We start from the raw sequence: 14938 nt of genomic DNA, 5'->3' as shown, positions 1-14938 counted from the left end.
AAAATACCTATGACTACTTTCCCATATCCCCTAATTGAAAGGCCTACCATAAACTGGACCTAAAAGTTGTATTAAAAACAGCCATGCTGGGAAAAGACACAAATATAAAAATTTAAAATAAGGGCTGCAGAGATGGCTCAGTGGTTAACAGCACTGGCTGCTCTTGCAGAGCACCTGGGCTCTATTCTCAGCACATGGTAGCTCACAATCAGTTTCAGTAACTCCTGCTCCAGGGGATCTGACACCCTCTTCTGACTTTGGCTTTGCTTGGCCAACAGGTATCCTTGGTGGCTTTATCAGGCACTGTGACTTAAAGGTGGCTTATTGATTTTAAAGTTACAGCCGGCGGCAGTGGTACACACCTTTAATCCCAGCACTCGGGAGGCAGAGGCAGGAGAATCTCTGTAAATTTAAGGCCAGCCAGGTCTACAAGAGTCCAGAACAGCCAAGTCTAACACAGAGAAACCCTGTCTCAGAAAAAACAAAAAAAAATTTTTTTAATTTTTATTTTTCTTTATTTTGTGTGTGCATGTGTGGGTGCACACAGTCAGAGTGCAGGTCCAGGGCATCAACCCAGTGAGACGCTTTCCTTGCTCTAGTTTTGGTTTTGGAGACCCTAAACTCAATGTTTATCTGAAGATGACCTTGAACTTCTTTTCCTACTCTCTAACTCTCCACTGCTGGGATTTCAAATGTTCCCAACACAATCTGGTTTAGGTTTTGTTGGTGTATTGTGTTTTTCTAATATTTATCACTATACAGCTCTGGCTGTCCTGAAACTCACTATAGAAACAAGGCTGGCTTTGAACTCAGAGATCCTCCTGCCTCTGCTTCCCTGCTGCTGAGATTAAACAGTGCACCACCACACCCTGCCTAGCCTTGCAGTTTTGGTGCTAATATAAACCCTACTTTTTCCTGTGTTCAATCTATCTTCTCAAACCCTCCTTTAGGGAGATAGCCCTGACAGAAAATAAAGCTTGCAAAATTTGACCTAAGACTTTGGGCAATGGTCTGTACTCTCTAACTGTATGTGTTAATCTGAGCCAGGAAATTCTTGCCCAGAAAGAGAAGGCTTAGGTGGACCAATCCAAAGCACTCCTGCTATAAGCCCCACCTCCCTCAGGTCTCACTCACCTCAAAAATCTCACCTACCTCTCAAAGGTTCTGGGTAGTTCCTAGCATCATTTCCTCGACTATAACTGTTATTTTTCCCTGTGGATGTGTGTAGGCTCAATATTCTTAACAAATATATTTTATTACAAACTTATTAACTGAGAGTACGTCACTTATAACCCGACTAACCAAAACAATAGGAAAAGAAGATTAAAGAATACAATAACAAAACCATAAGGATATCAGTTCTGAGGAATGATTCTCCTGGTTTTTCTCAGCAGGATTTTTTCTGCTGGGACCTGGAGTAACCAGAAACCGGGACCTCAAGAGGAGCCCAGAGCCCCAAAGCCTTCCCTTGAGCGGGTCTCTCTAGGAGCCTTTCGAAGTGCAGTGATGAACAGCCAAAACTATCCCAAGTCTCCAAAAGGCCCCGCCTCCAGTTCTGTGCTCATTTATATATCTTCTCCCAGAGTCTGTTCACAGGATCTTTTCAGCTTGCAACAATCAAGCTCCCGCATGAGGTGGTCGGTCTTCTAGTGGATTAACCTCACCTGTTCTCTCACAAGACCGTTCCTCATCCCACAGTTGGGATCCTAACAAAAACAGATTTATCTTGCCTTCAGATGTGAGTCCAAGAAAACTTAACTACTTGGCTTCATCTGTAGATGTTTCTGATGGTCATTTTGGGAGAAGGGGATCGGGTGGACCCTTTTTAGCACATCTTAGTGGTTCTGCTGGAGAGCCACAATTTAGCCAGATATAGACTAGAGTCCAAAGCTACCTGACGACATGGAGTAGAGGCAGATGCAGTGCAGGGTTTCTCAGGCATGAGAGAGACCCATATCTTCTCAAGGAGCTTGCTTAAGTGAAAGCTACCTCATGCAAGGTAACAATCTATTCTTTAAGCTCAGGCCTGAATTCCAGCACTTAAACAGGTTTAGGCACAATTGCTAAGACTTGGAGACCAGCCTACCTACAATACAGAATAAGATCCTGTCTCAAGGAAAACAAAAACAGAAAAAGCAAGCAAACAAAGGTGCGCATCCCTTTGGCTATACCTAGGCTGTGTAGAAGTCTTTAACAGGTGTGTGTTTTCTTTTTGCTTTTGCCATATTCTGTTTTTTCTCTGCTCTTCAGTGCTCTTCTCCATTCTGGGTCTGGCAGTGTTACCGTAAGTTCTGGATTCAATTCATCCTCCAGCTTCAGCCTTCTGGGCTGCTGAGACTACAGGTACCTCCATGCCAGGCTTATATAGTTTTTCTTTGTTTCTTGTGGGAAAGACTGTAAGCTCTGTCACAGGTGGAAGCAGTCTTGGCGGGCTTTACCCTTGGACACACCGTGGATACTCCCTGAGATAGACTGAGTGGAGCCATCCTGGGCCTGGAATTCAGGAAGCTGACCTGGGGACTCCACCTGGATTACTGTGTTTCTAATCGACCCTCAATGGGAGAAGGAGACCGCCCTTCACACATGACACAGGAAGGCGGAGAGGAGAGAGCTTCAGCAGGTTCAGACCGGGCTTGAGCGCACGTGTATCAGCGAACAGGCTGGACCAGCACGCAGGCCAGAGACACCTAGGGACCTGTCCCATGGTACGGATACCAGAAGGTTCACTCTTTTTTCTCTTTAACCTTTTTTTTCCCTCTTGTGTAAGCTAGTTAGGTTGTATAATAAAGTTTAATTGTTAAAAAACAGAGCCTACAGTTTCTTTCTTTTCTTCATTTTTCATGACAGAGCTTCTCTGTGTAGCCTTGTCTGTCTTAAACCCTAAGTTTTATAGACCAGGCTGGCCTCAAATTCACAGAGATCGACTTGCCTCTGCCTCTGGAGTGCTGGGATTAAAAGTGTGCACCACCACACCAGTCATAAATTTCCTGATTTTCATAGAAAGCTGTTTTGTCAGTGTAGGTTTTCAAGTGTATTGGTGTAAAGTTGCCCAGTCTTTAGGTTTCTTCTGTCTTCTTTTTGGTGAGGCATGTCTAATGTAGCTGAGGCTAGCCTTCACCTCCTCCTCCCAAATGCTAGGATTATACAATTCACTAATTTACATGGCTAACATTTCATATTTTCATTTAAAAATTGTTTATGTAGTATTCCCAGTTAGGGGTGTGTGTGTGTGTATGTGCATGCGCACAACAGCACTTGTATGTCGATCACAAAATAATTTACAGGAAGGAGCCCTTCTTTTTTTAATATCTTTTTGGTTTTCCGAGACAGGGTTTCTCTGTGTCCTCGAACTGGCTCTGTAGTCCAGGCTGGCCTCGAACTCACCTGCCTGTTCTTCCAAAGGTCCTGAGTTCAATTCCCAGCAACCACATGGTGCCTCCCAACCATCTATAATGTGATCTGATGCCCTTTTCTGGCCTGTAGGTATACATGCAGACAGAACACTGTATACATAATAACAAATCTTTTTTTTTTTTTTAAAGAAGAAAGTGCATACTAAGGAAAAGGCCAGTGTAATAAAAGGCCAGTGAAGGCAATGAAGGGGAAATGTAGCTCAATTCAGAAAATGCTTACTTAGTACCTGCACAAGTCCCTTGCTTTAATCCCCAGGACTGCACAAACCAGGCATGGCAGCACAAAGCACTCCGGAGGAGCCAGGAGAATCAGAACTTTAGTCATCCTCAACCTCTAGGACCTTGTAGCCAGCCTGGGCGACAAGGAAACCTTGCCTCAAAACAACAGCCAAAAAAGGCAAGGATGTATGAAAATGCCACAAGGAAACCTGCTAATTATTTTTATTTTTTATATTTTTTGAGACAGGGTTTCACTATATAGGCTCACTATGAAACTGACTATGTAGACCTGGATGGCCTTGAACTCACAAAGATAAGGGGGCCTCTGCCTCCTGTGTGTTGGGATTAAAGGCGTGCGCTACTATGCCAGCTGACACTTGGTATTTTGAATTTATTAAAAGAGGAGTGGAGAAGGGAGAGAGGGGGAGAGAGAGAGCGCGCCTTGAAGACATGCAGAGAACAAGAACGTACTTTCTAACTGCTCTCTAACTTTCTAATTGCTAATGTCTACTGTTTTGGAGTCCACTATGGCTACATCTACTAAGCGTCAGCATTCTCTTTCCTAGGGCAGTAAAAGAAAGCAGGCAACATGGTGGCAGCCTCAGAGCTGCTTCTAACCCAAAGCTGAAGCTGGCTTCCCTGCGGGTTTGCTGACTGGCTTGCTCAATGGTTGCCTTAGAAACAAGCTGGGGAGAGGGGGAGTCAGTTATCTCCGCGGCCATTAAAGCAGTGACTCAGCAGAAAACTCACCCCTACAGGGAGGCCTCCAGTCACTGCTTTTGCCAGACTTGAATTTTCTCTGCGAAAAACAACAGGGAGGGGGTATTTCTAGTATGACAGCTGCAGTCTTGATGAAATGATTTTTTAAAAACGAATCAAGGTGGTAGAAAGATAGGAGCCTTTCCTTCCAGTTTCTAAGTGAGCGGCGGCGCTTCCCTTCCCTGGCTCCTGCAGATTAACAGCTGCTTCTAGGGCCAGACCGTCCTTATCACCACTGACTGCCGCCCCTGCTGACACTGGGAAACTAGCTTCCTTTTACAAGGGCTTGCTCAAGACCGCTCCAGCCACTGCTGTCCTATCGACCACAGCATGGCTCGTGCAGATTTTTAGAAGGAAAAAAAAAAAAAAGAAGAAGAAGAAAGAAATGAAACCAAACATTACTGGCCCTGCTGCTGCGTTATCGTAAGTCAGTCATAGTCACCGTGAGGAAGCCAGGAGAGGTGGCATCCACATTTAGAAAGCAGAGGCAGGAGGATCAGGAGTGTTTGCGGCTAGCTTTGGCAACCCTGTCTTTTTGTCTCTTTCTTTCTCTTTCTTCTTCTCCTTCTCCTCCTCCTCCTTCTTTTTTCTCTTCAAAATAGGGTTTTTCTGTGTAGCCTTGGCTGTCCTAGACTTACTTTATAGACCAAGCTGCCCCGAACTCACAGTGAGCTTGCCTCCCAGAGTGCCGGGATCACAGGTGTGCGCTACCACCGGCCTGAGTGCCCAACACTGTCGCAACCAAAGCAAAGCAAACCCTAGGAATAAATCAACTGAGAAAGAAACTAAGGGACACAGGTTTGATTTGCTGTTGTTCTGCTTTGACTTGGGCCAGACGTGTCTTGAAGGAGGATAAATCAAAGGAAGTTTAACATCTGTGATAGGAGGAGCAAAGATTAGTTTTGTGAAGTGATCGTTGAGTACTATTCATATCAACTCAAGTGTGACACAAGCCACTGCCACCTCCCAGTAGGGAGACCACAGTGGCCCAGGTCATGATGCAGGCCTCAGAGATTTGAGAGTTTAGTGGGAGAAATACAGAATTTGGAAGAAAACAAAATGTGTATTAGTTACTTTTGTTGTTATCACAAAATCCCTAACAAAGAGCAACTTAATGAAGCAGTGTTTTCCTTAGCTCATGGTTAAGGTACAGAAGATGTGGTGGCAGGCCCACGAAGCAGCCGGTCACCCTGAATCCCAAACCAGGAAGCACAGAGGTAAATTCTGCTGCTCAGCTAGTGCTGGCTGCTGTCTCCCTCCCTCCCTCTAACCTCCTTCCTTCCTCTCCCCCCCCCCCTTTTTCTAGGTTTTGTTTTGTTTTGGTTTTTTTTTTTGTTTTTCTGAGACAGGGTTTCTCTGTGTAGCCTTGGCTGTCCTGGACTCGCTCTGTAGACAAGGCTGGCCTCGAACTCACAGAGATCCACCCACCTCTGCCTCCTGAGGGCTGGGATTAGAGGCCTGCACCACCATGTCCGGCTTTCCCTCTCCTTTTTATTCAGTCCAGGACTCCAGTTCATGGAATGGCAGCACCTCCATCCAGCTGTCTTCTCTCCTCAGCTGAATCACTGTAGTAACTTTCACAGGTATTTCCAGAAGTGACAAGATTAACTACCACAAGAAATTTGCTGGGTGCCAAATGACTATGATTGTAACATTTATATAATTCCTGATTGTCTTACGGGTCTTCTTGCTGTATGTAGTTTATTTTACTCAAGTGTAATAATATAAATGTATATGTTAAAAAAGAAACAAAAAATAAATAAAAAGGTAAAGAAAATCTTAATGTAGAAATAATGAAAGAAATGAAATAATTTATAAAAAATTAAAAAAAAAAAGAAATTTGCTGGTTTATATGTATCTGAGCTGGGTGTGGTAGTGCAGTGGCACACACCTTTAATTCCGGCCTGGTTTACAAAGTGAGTTCAGGATAGCCAGGACTACACAGAGAAACCCTGTCTAAAAAAAAACCCAAAACTAAATACATAAATAAATTTGCTGGTTATTTGGGTGGTATCTCAGTAACTTCTAGAGCCTTTTTTTTTTTTTCTTCAGGCGCTCAAACCCTGGGCCTTTCAAAAGCTTTTCCATTGTATTGTACCCCCAGAATAAGATCTTCTGGTTGTGGACAAGGTAGAGTGCTTTACAGCAGTCTGACACTGAAAACCCTATAGGGTAGGGTTTCTCTTTCCTTTCTCTCAGTGAGGGTGGTGTTGTCAACATAGGATTTTGCTATATAGCATAGGCTGATTTTTGAACTCCAGCAATTTGGCCTCAAGCTCCTAGGCATGAGCTACCCGTCTGGCAGGGCAGTGGATTGTTGTTGTTTTGAAACGGGCTCATGAAGTTCAGGATGCCTTCAAAACTGGTTTTGTAGCCAAGGATGACCTTGAACTCCTTCCTGATCTTCCGCCTCTCAAGAGCTTGGATTCCAACTGTGTTGTCAGCAAGCCTGGCCAGAGGATTAGTTTTTGAAGTGAGGGCGCTGGATAACAACATGAACAGGACTTAAGGTGCTTATTCTGCCAAAGGCAAGAGGGAAATATAGAAAGAGTATTTGCAGAGCGCTAGTTGAGAATTTCCACAAACTGATTAAAAACACATCAAAGCATAGATTATAAGCACTAAGCAAAATAAAGATGAGAACCACACTTAGTTACATCATGGCTTAACTACTGAGCATCAAAGGCAAGAAACTATTCAAAGTAGCTGAAAGGAAAGAATCGAATTTTTCAAGAGAATTAATGGAAGATAACAGAAGTGCTGAAAAACTGTCAACCTAGATTTCTAGACGCAGTAAAATACTCTTTAAAAATGAAAGCAAGTATGTGGTGGACACACTCATAACCCTGGCATTCCAGAGGCTCAGGCACAAGGTCAGCCTCCACCGTATACGTAGTTGAAAGCCAGACCCTGTCTTGAACCAGTAGTGGCGCAGGCCTTTAATCCCAGCAGAGACAGGCGGATCTCTGTGAGTTCCAGGCCAGCCTGGTCTACAAAGTGAGTTTTATGACAGCCAGGGGCTGTTACACAGAGAAATCCTACATTGAAAAACCAACCCAACCTAACTCAACCAAATAAAGAAACAACAACAATAACAACAAAACCCTATATGAAGCAAAAAACAACAAAAAATGATGGTAAAATGGATTTATTTTCAGCAGTCATTGGGGTGATATAACATTAACCTTCCTATAAAATAAGAAAAAATTTGGGGTGGGGTTTTGAGACAGTGGTTCTCTCTCTGTCAACTCACAGCGTGTGTCCTCCTGCCACCGCGGCTGTGGAGGCCGGAAGACAAGCGTCTCAATCTCAATGCTTAGTCCCCTTTAAAAACAGCTTCTTTTAGAGGTATAAATGACATAAAGTCAACTTCAGAAGGTGAAAGTGTACAATTTGAAAATTGTCTCTATCAAGCATTACCACAGAGAAAGGAATGCAGAAAGCTCCCCTAGGGTTTTTTCCCTACCTCACCACCTCTGTATCTAGCTCATTTCTCCTCAGCCACCCAGAGGGACCCACTGCTCAGTTTCATATCACTAGAGACACAGTGTGGACAGTGTGGACTTGCCTGGCTCTTTTCATACAACCAAGAACAGCTTTGAGAATCTTGAGGACAATTTGTTCACCACTATCAGAAATGACAGCTCACTATATGACTACAAGAAGCCAGTGTGTGGTGTTGGCACAGTGATAGAGAAGATAAAGAGGCCACAGCTGCCAGCTCCTCATAGCAGGCCTCTCATTGATTCAGAGGCACAGCTTTTTCCAGCTGGTGTGGGATAAAGAGATTTTCCATGTGGGGCATCACAAGCCCTCAGAAGTCACCAGTTTATGTGGTCAATTTGAAAGCTGTGTGTAATCACAGCATTCAGCAGGCTAAAGCAAGAACCTTAAATTCAAGGGCAACCTGGGCAGTACTGTAAGATTCTGTCTCAAAAACCAAGTCAAAGAACTGCTGAGCGGTGGTTGTGCACACCTTTAATCCCAGCACTTGGAAGGCAGAGGCAGGCGGATGAGTTCAAGGCCAGCCTGGTCTACAAAGGACAGTCTAGGACAGCCAGGGTACACAGAAAAACACTTTCTCGAAAAACCAAAAATTCAAACAAACAAAAAGCCCAAACCAAAAGAAAGAAAGAGCAGGGCCCAGGGGTTCTGCTCAAACTATGGCACCAGCCGAGGACAATACCGTACAGTAAACTTGGAACCCCTACCCAGATCTACCCAATGGACAGGACATTCTCCACAGTTGAGTGGAAAGTGGGATATGACTTTCACACGAACTCTGGTGCCCCATATTTGACCATGTCCCCTGGATGGGGAGGCCTGGTGGCATTCAGAGGAAGGACAGCAGGTTACCAAGAAGAGACTTGATACTCTATGAGCATATACGGGGGGGAGGTAATCCCCCTCATTCATAGTCATAGGGGAGGGAAGCAAGGGGAAAATGGGAGGGAGGGAGGAATGGGAGGATACAAGGGATGGGATAACCATTGAGATGTAATGTGAATAAATTAATTAAATATTAAAAAAAAAGATGAGCCTGGTCTACAAATTGAGTTCTAGAACATCCAGAATTATGTAGAGAGACTCTGTCTTAAAAAAAAAAAAAGCAGGGCGTGGCAGCACACGCCTTTTAATCCCAGCCCTCGGGAGGCAGAGGCAGGCAGATCGCTGTGAGTTCGAGACCAGCCTGGTCTACAGAGGGAGTCCAGGACAGCCAGGGCTGCACAGAGAAACAGAGAACCCTGTCTTGAAAAAAATATATATATCATTGCCCAGCGTTGTGGCACACACCTTTAATCCCAGCACTTAGGGGAGGCAGAGTCAGGTGGATCTCTGTGAGTTTGAGGCCAGCCTGGTCTACAAAGTGAGTTGCAGGCCTGCCAGGGATTGGGTTTGATCCTCAGCATAGCCAAAAGTTATCACTGGAAGGACTGGGACCAAGGCTAGAGGAAAGATTCAGTGGCTAAGAGCATGTGCTGAGGACCTGAGTTCAGTTCCCAGCACCCACATAGGACAGCTTACAACTACCTGTAACTCCAGCTCCAAGGAAATCCAAGCACAGTTCTACATCACCACCACCCCTTAAAAATAATACAAATTTAGCTCAGTGATGTTAGTATATACTTTTAATCCCAGTGCACACCTTTAAACCCAGCACTGGGAGGCAGAGGCAGGGGGATTCTCTGAGTTCGAGGACAACCTGGTCTACAGAGTGAGTTCCAGGTTTTACAGAGAAACCCTGTCTCTAAAAACAAAACAAAACAAAACCAAAAACTGAGTACTTTCTGGCCTGCCCTGATATGAAGGCTGCAACCCTCCTGTTTACCTCCCTAGTGTTTAGCATCCTTGGTATGTGCTGGCACCCTGGGTTGCCTAGATGTTTTTGTACTGTAAACTGAAACTTTGTTCCATACAATTCTGTCCCCTGTTGGCTACAGGAGGCTACAGGAGGCTACAGGCGGCAGGTGGCTGGGATTCCAAGGCTGGACATACATAGAAGGCATTTTTCTGCTGTGAAAGCTAGTGGGAGGGCACACAGCAACACAATTTGCACCCATCTCCTCCTTCGACATCTCAATCTCATTGAACACCCTTGAGAAATGAATGCGCATGTGCACCAAGGTATGCATCAAGTTGATCAAAGCAGTTTCTTTGTCCAATCTGAAAACATTTGCACAGGAGGATACTACCTGGGCATGATAAACAATGTCAGGGGCTGGAGAAATGGCTCCAAGTTAGAGCACCAGGTTACGTTCCCAGCACCAACATGGCAGCTAACAATCACCTGTAACTCTAGTTCTAGGGCATCCAATGTCTTCTTCTGACCTCCGTGGGTACCAGGCCTGCCCTCAAGGCAAAACACTCATGCAACCTAAAAATACATAATAATAAAAGAGAAGCAGTGTCAGGTGTGATAATACACACTTGTAATTCCAGCACTCTGGAGGCTAACAGAGGAGAACTGAAGTGAATTTGAAACCAGCATAGACTACATAGTGAGTTCAAGGCCAGCTCGGGCTACAGTGTGAGACCATGTTAAATAAGTGTTGATCCAATGAAATAAACACCAGCTGATAGTGGTGGCGCATGCCTATAAATGCCAGTGCTCAGGAGCGTCGGGAATAAAGGGCTAATCTCAAAACCTTTAAGAACAAAAAATATACCACAAAGCAACCCTATAAGCAAAAAATACCAGATTACTACCATCACATAAAATCAGGTGGTGGTGGTGCACTCCTTGAATCCCAGCACTTGAGAGGGAAAGGCTGTCAGGATCTCTGTGAGTTTAAGGCCAGCCTGGTCTACAGAGTGAGCTCCAGGACAGCCAGGGCTACACAGAGAAACCCTGCCTCAAAAAAACAACCAACCAACCAAAACAAATACCCCAAACCTAAAAGAAAACAATTACTGGTATTTATTATATTGTGGCTGAGTTCAAAACAGAAAAGAAGCTAAACACAGGAGTTCACTGACATAAAATTTAAAAGGACATCAAACTAACCAATGTGTTTGGTACAGGGACAGTGACTACCTTTTATTTGATTGTTTGTTTGAGACCGTCTTTTTTTTTTTTTTAACCTAGTAGTTTGGAACACATTATGCAAATCAGGCTTGGCTTTCCTCAAACTCAAAGACATCCACCTCACTCCACCTCCCAAGTACTTGGGTTAAACTTGTGTGCCTGCATGTCCTGGGACAGTGACTTAACTAAGGCTTTATCTTGGTCTGGTTTTGTTGCTGTAACAGACTGGGTAATTGATAGAGTTCCTTTTGGCTCACGATTCTGGAGGCAGGAAGTCTAAAAGCAGAGTACAGCTATCTAGCCAGGGCCCCAAGTGGATTTATATTATGGGGAAAACTAGAATCGGTCCTATGATGAAAGAGGAAGTAAGTGAGAAAGGCAAAGGAGTCCAAGACCCTCTCAGGGATCTGATTCACTCCTTCCAGGTGACACCCATGTGATCCAAGTTGAAAGCATTATTAATTACTTAATTAATTAAAAGCTGGGGCCTTAGCTGGGCGCAGTAGCGCACACCTTTAATCTCAGCACTTGGGAGGCAGAGGCAGGTGGATCTCTGTTCCAGGCCAGCCTGGTCTACAATGTGAGTCCAGGACAGCCAAGATAACACAGAGAAACCCTATCTCGAAAAACCAAAAAAAACAAACAAACCAAAACAAAACAAATGTTAGGAGGAGTCTGGCTGGCTGGGTAAGTGATTGGTATTGATAGTGCCACTTTTTTTGTTTTTTGTTTTTGTTTTTTGTGACAGGGTTTCTCTGTGTAGCCTTGGCTGTCCTGGACTTGCTTTGTAGTCTAGGCTGGCCTCGAACTCACAGCAATCCACTTGCCTCTGCCTCCCGAGTGCTGGGATTAAAGACGTGTGCCACCACTGTCCAGTTCACATCTGCCTTTTAAAGTTGACTATTGCAAGAGACTTTAGTCTACCTTATTTTTCTGATGCATTCTCTTAGGTCCCACTGTCTCTAGAGTAGTAACACCGATCCTTCTGCCTCTGCCTCTCAAATACTGGGTCAAATACCTGGCTTAAATTTTGTATTTGATCTTATTTTTATGTGTGTGGGTGTTTTGCCTGCATGATTGTCTATGTACCTGCTGCACTGGTAACTTCAGATGCCAGAAGAAGGCATTTGATTCCTTGGGACTGGAGTTAAAGATGATTGTGAGACACCATGTGTTTGCTTGGAATTGAACCCTGGGCTGGGCCATGATGGCCACCACCTGTAGTCCCAGCACTCAGGAGGCAGAAGCAGAAGGATCTCTGTGAGTTGGAGGTCTGCCTGGTCTACAGAGTGAGTTTTAGGACAGCCAGGGCTACACAGAGCGACCCCTTGTCTCAAAAAACCAAAACCAACCAACAAAACATAAATGAATTGAGCCCTGGTCCTCTGAAAGAATAGCTAGTGCCCTTAACGACTGAGCCATCTCTTCAGCACTGGAGGTTTTGTTTTGTTTTGTTGGTTTTTGTTTTTGTTTTTGGCTTTTTTAGAGACAAGTCTCACATGTTAGCCTCGCCTGGCCTTGACTCCTGGCAATCATCTTTCCTCAACCTCTCAAGTGTTGGGACTGCAGGTGTGAGCCACTGTGCCTAGTCATAAATGGTTTTAAATATAAAGACACAAATACATTTTAAAAACAGGAAGCATTATACCATGAAAAAAAATCAAACAAACAATGTCTAAGAAAGCTAGAGTACCTAGGAGGTAGTGACACACACCTTTGATCCCAACACTCAAGAAGTAGAGACAAGAGGATCAGCCACATGGTGGACACTAGCCACACGGCGGACACTAGCCACATGGTGAACACTAGCCACATGGTGGACACTAGCCACATGGTGGACACTAGCCACATGGTGGACACTAGCCACATGGTGGACACTAGCCACACGGCCAGGAGGGGAGCTTTAGAGAAACAGCAAGGAAGTCCACAGAAGCAGAAAAAGCATATGTAGGCCCTGACCAGCATCCAAACGAAAGAGACAGAAAAGGACGGGCAAATGCAACAGAGTTATCTGGCAGCCTGTAGGAACTGTGCTCAGAGAACATGTTTTCTAATTCCACATATACTATATTTTCCTTCCTTGCTATCATTCTCTAAACAACACAATGTAAATAGTATTTTCATATTCCTGGCATTGTACTAAGTAACATATGCAATTTAAAGATTCTAAGTTAACTCATGCTCCAGAGAATAACCCTCAGCAGTGCTCATGGAGGCCACCCTTATTAAACCCAGTGGGGCATAAAAAGCCAACAAAGCAAGACAAGTGGCAGGGCAGGGTTCCACTTCTGGGTCCCCTCCCCTGTCAGTTTACTTTCACTTGGCTTTGAAAAGCTTTCCTGCCTTTTGTTTTTGCTTTTTGAGACAGGGTTTCTCTGTGTATCCTATGCTGTCCAGGATTTGCTTTGTGGACCAGGCTGGCCTTGAACTCACATTGATCCACCTGCCTCTGCCTCCCTGATTGCTGGGATTACAGGCGTGCGCCACTGTTGACCAACAAGCAGCAGTTCTTAACCAGTCGGTCCTGACCCCTCTGGGGTGAGTCAAATGATCCTTCACAGGTGTTGCCCAAGGCCATCATTGGTAAACACAGGCGTTTATAATTCATAACAGTAGCAAAATTACAGTTATGAAGTAGCAGAGGAACTGTATTTATTAAAGGGTCTTAGCATTAGGAAGGTTGCGAACCACTGCTCTAGAGGGTAAAGATGCTTGGCACCAAGGCCTGATGACCCAAGTTTAATCCCCAGGACCCACACTGTGGAAAGAACTGACTCCCATAAGTTGTACACACACGCACACATGCACACACACCATTACCACCACCACTGCCAACATAACCAAAAAACGGAAGCAGAAGGCTGGAGAGAAGGAACAGTGGTTGAGAGTACGTACCGCTGTTATAGAGGACCTGAGTTCAGTTCCTTGCACCTATGTCAGGTGGCTCAAAACTGCCTCTAACTCCAGCTCTAGGAGAATCTGATGCGTCTGGCTTCTGAGGGCACCTGTGTTCACATGCACATACCAACATATAGACCCAGGCATACTTAATTAAAAATGTAAAGATAGTGCTGGAGAGATGGCTTAGAGATCAAGAACACTTGTTGCAAGTCTTCTTCTACATGACTTTTGTTTGGTCACCAAAACCTATATGGTGGCTGTGGTGGTTTGAACAGGAATGGCCCCCATAGACTCATGTGTTTGAATGCTTGGCCCATAGGGAGTGGCACTATTAGGGGGTGTGGCCTTGTTGGAGGAGGTGTGGCACTGTGGGGGCGGGGCTTTGAGGTCTCCTATGTTAAAGGTAAGCCAGTGTGGCACACAGTCTCCTTTTGCTACCTGCAGATAAAGATGTAGAACTCTTGGCTTCTCCAGCGCCATGTCTGCCTGCACACTGCCGTGCTTCCCGCCATGATGATAATGGACTAAACCTCTGAAACTGTGAGAGAGCCACAATGAAATGTTTTCCTTTATTAGAGTTGCCCTGGGGGGCTGGAGAGATGGCTCAGAGGTTGAGAGCACTGACTGCTCTTCCAGAGGTCCTGAGTTCAATTCCCAGCAACCACATGATGGCTCACAACCATCTATAATGAGATCTGGTGCCCTCTTCTAGTGTGTAGGCACATATGTGGGCAGAATATTGTACAAATAATAAATAAATCTTTAAAAAAAAGAGTTGCCCTGGTCATGGTGTCTCTTCAGAGCAATAGAACCCAAACTAAGATAGTGGCTCACAACTCCTTGTAACTTCAGTTTCAGGGGAGCCAATGCCACATTTTGGTCTCTTCTGGCACTAGGCATACATACAGTATACATATATGCATTCAGGCACTCATACCCATAAAATAGGGATCATTTTAGAAAAATAATAGTGAAATAAAATCTCAAAGCCACAAGCTTTGTTGTTGTTGTTGTTGTTGTTGTTGCTGTTGTTTTTGAGACAAGGCCTTGCCTGTTCTGTAGCTCACCTTGAACTCACAGATATCCACCTACCTCTGCCTCCTGAAGGCTTAGACTTTTG

At 44.7% G+C, this 14938-nt stretch overlaps 1 long non-coding RNA gene across 1 annotated transcript; it reads left to right on the top strand.

Moving 5' to 3' along the window:
• The first annotated feature begins 4143 nt into the window (after window positions 1-4143).
• LOC311602314 lies at window positions 4144-14590 on the top strand. The gene is made up of 3 exons (XR_014780726.1): window positions 4144-4814; window positions 9843-10016; window positions 14263-14590. It is a non-coding gene; the product is annotated as an uncharacterized lncRNA (long non-coding RNA).
• The last annotated feature ends 348 nt before the right edge of the window (window positions 14591-14938 follow it).

This window comes from Acomys minous (genome assembly GCF_964271855.1).
Source record: "Acomys minous genome assembly, chromosome: 7".
In the NCBI taxonomy this organism is placed as follows: domain Eukaryota; kingdom Metazoa; phylum Chordata; class Mammalia; order Rodentia; family Muridae; genus Acomys; species Acomys minous.
Note: the sequence above shows the minus strand (reverse complement) of the source record. Positions and strands in the feature narration are given on the sequence as shown.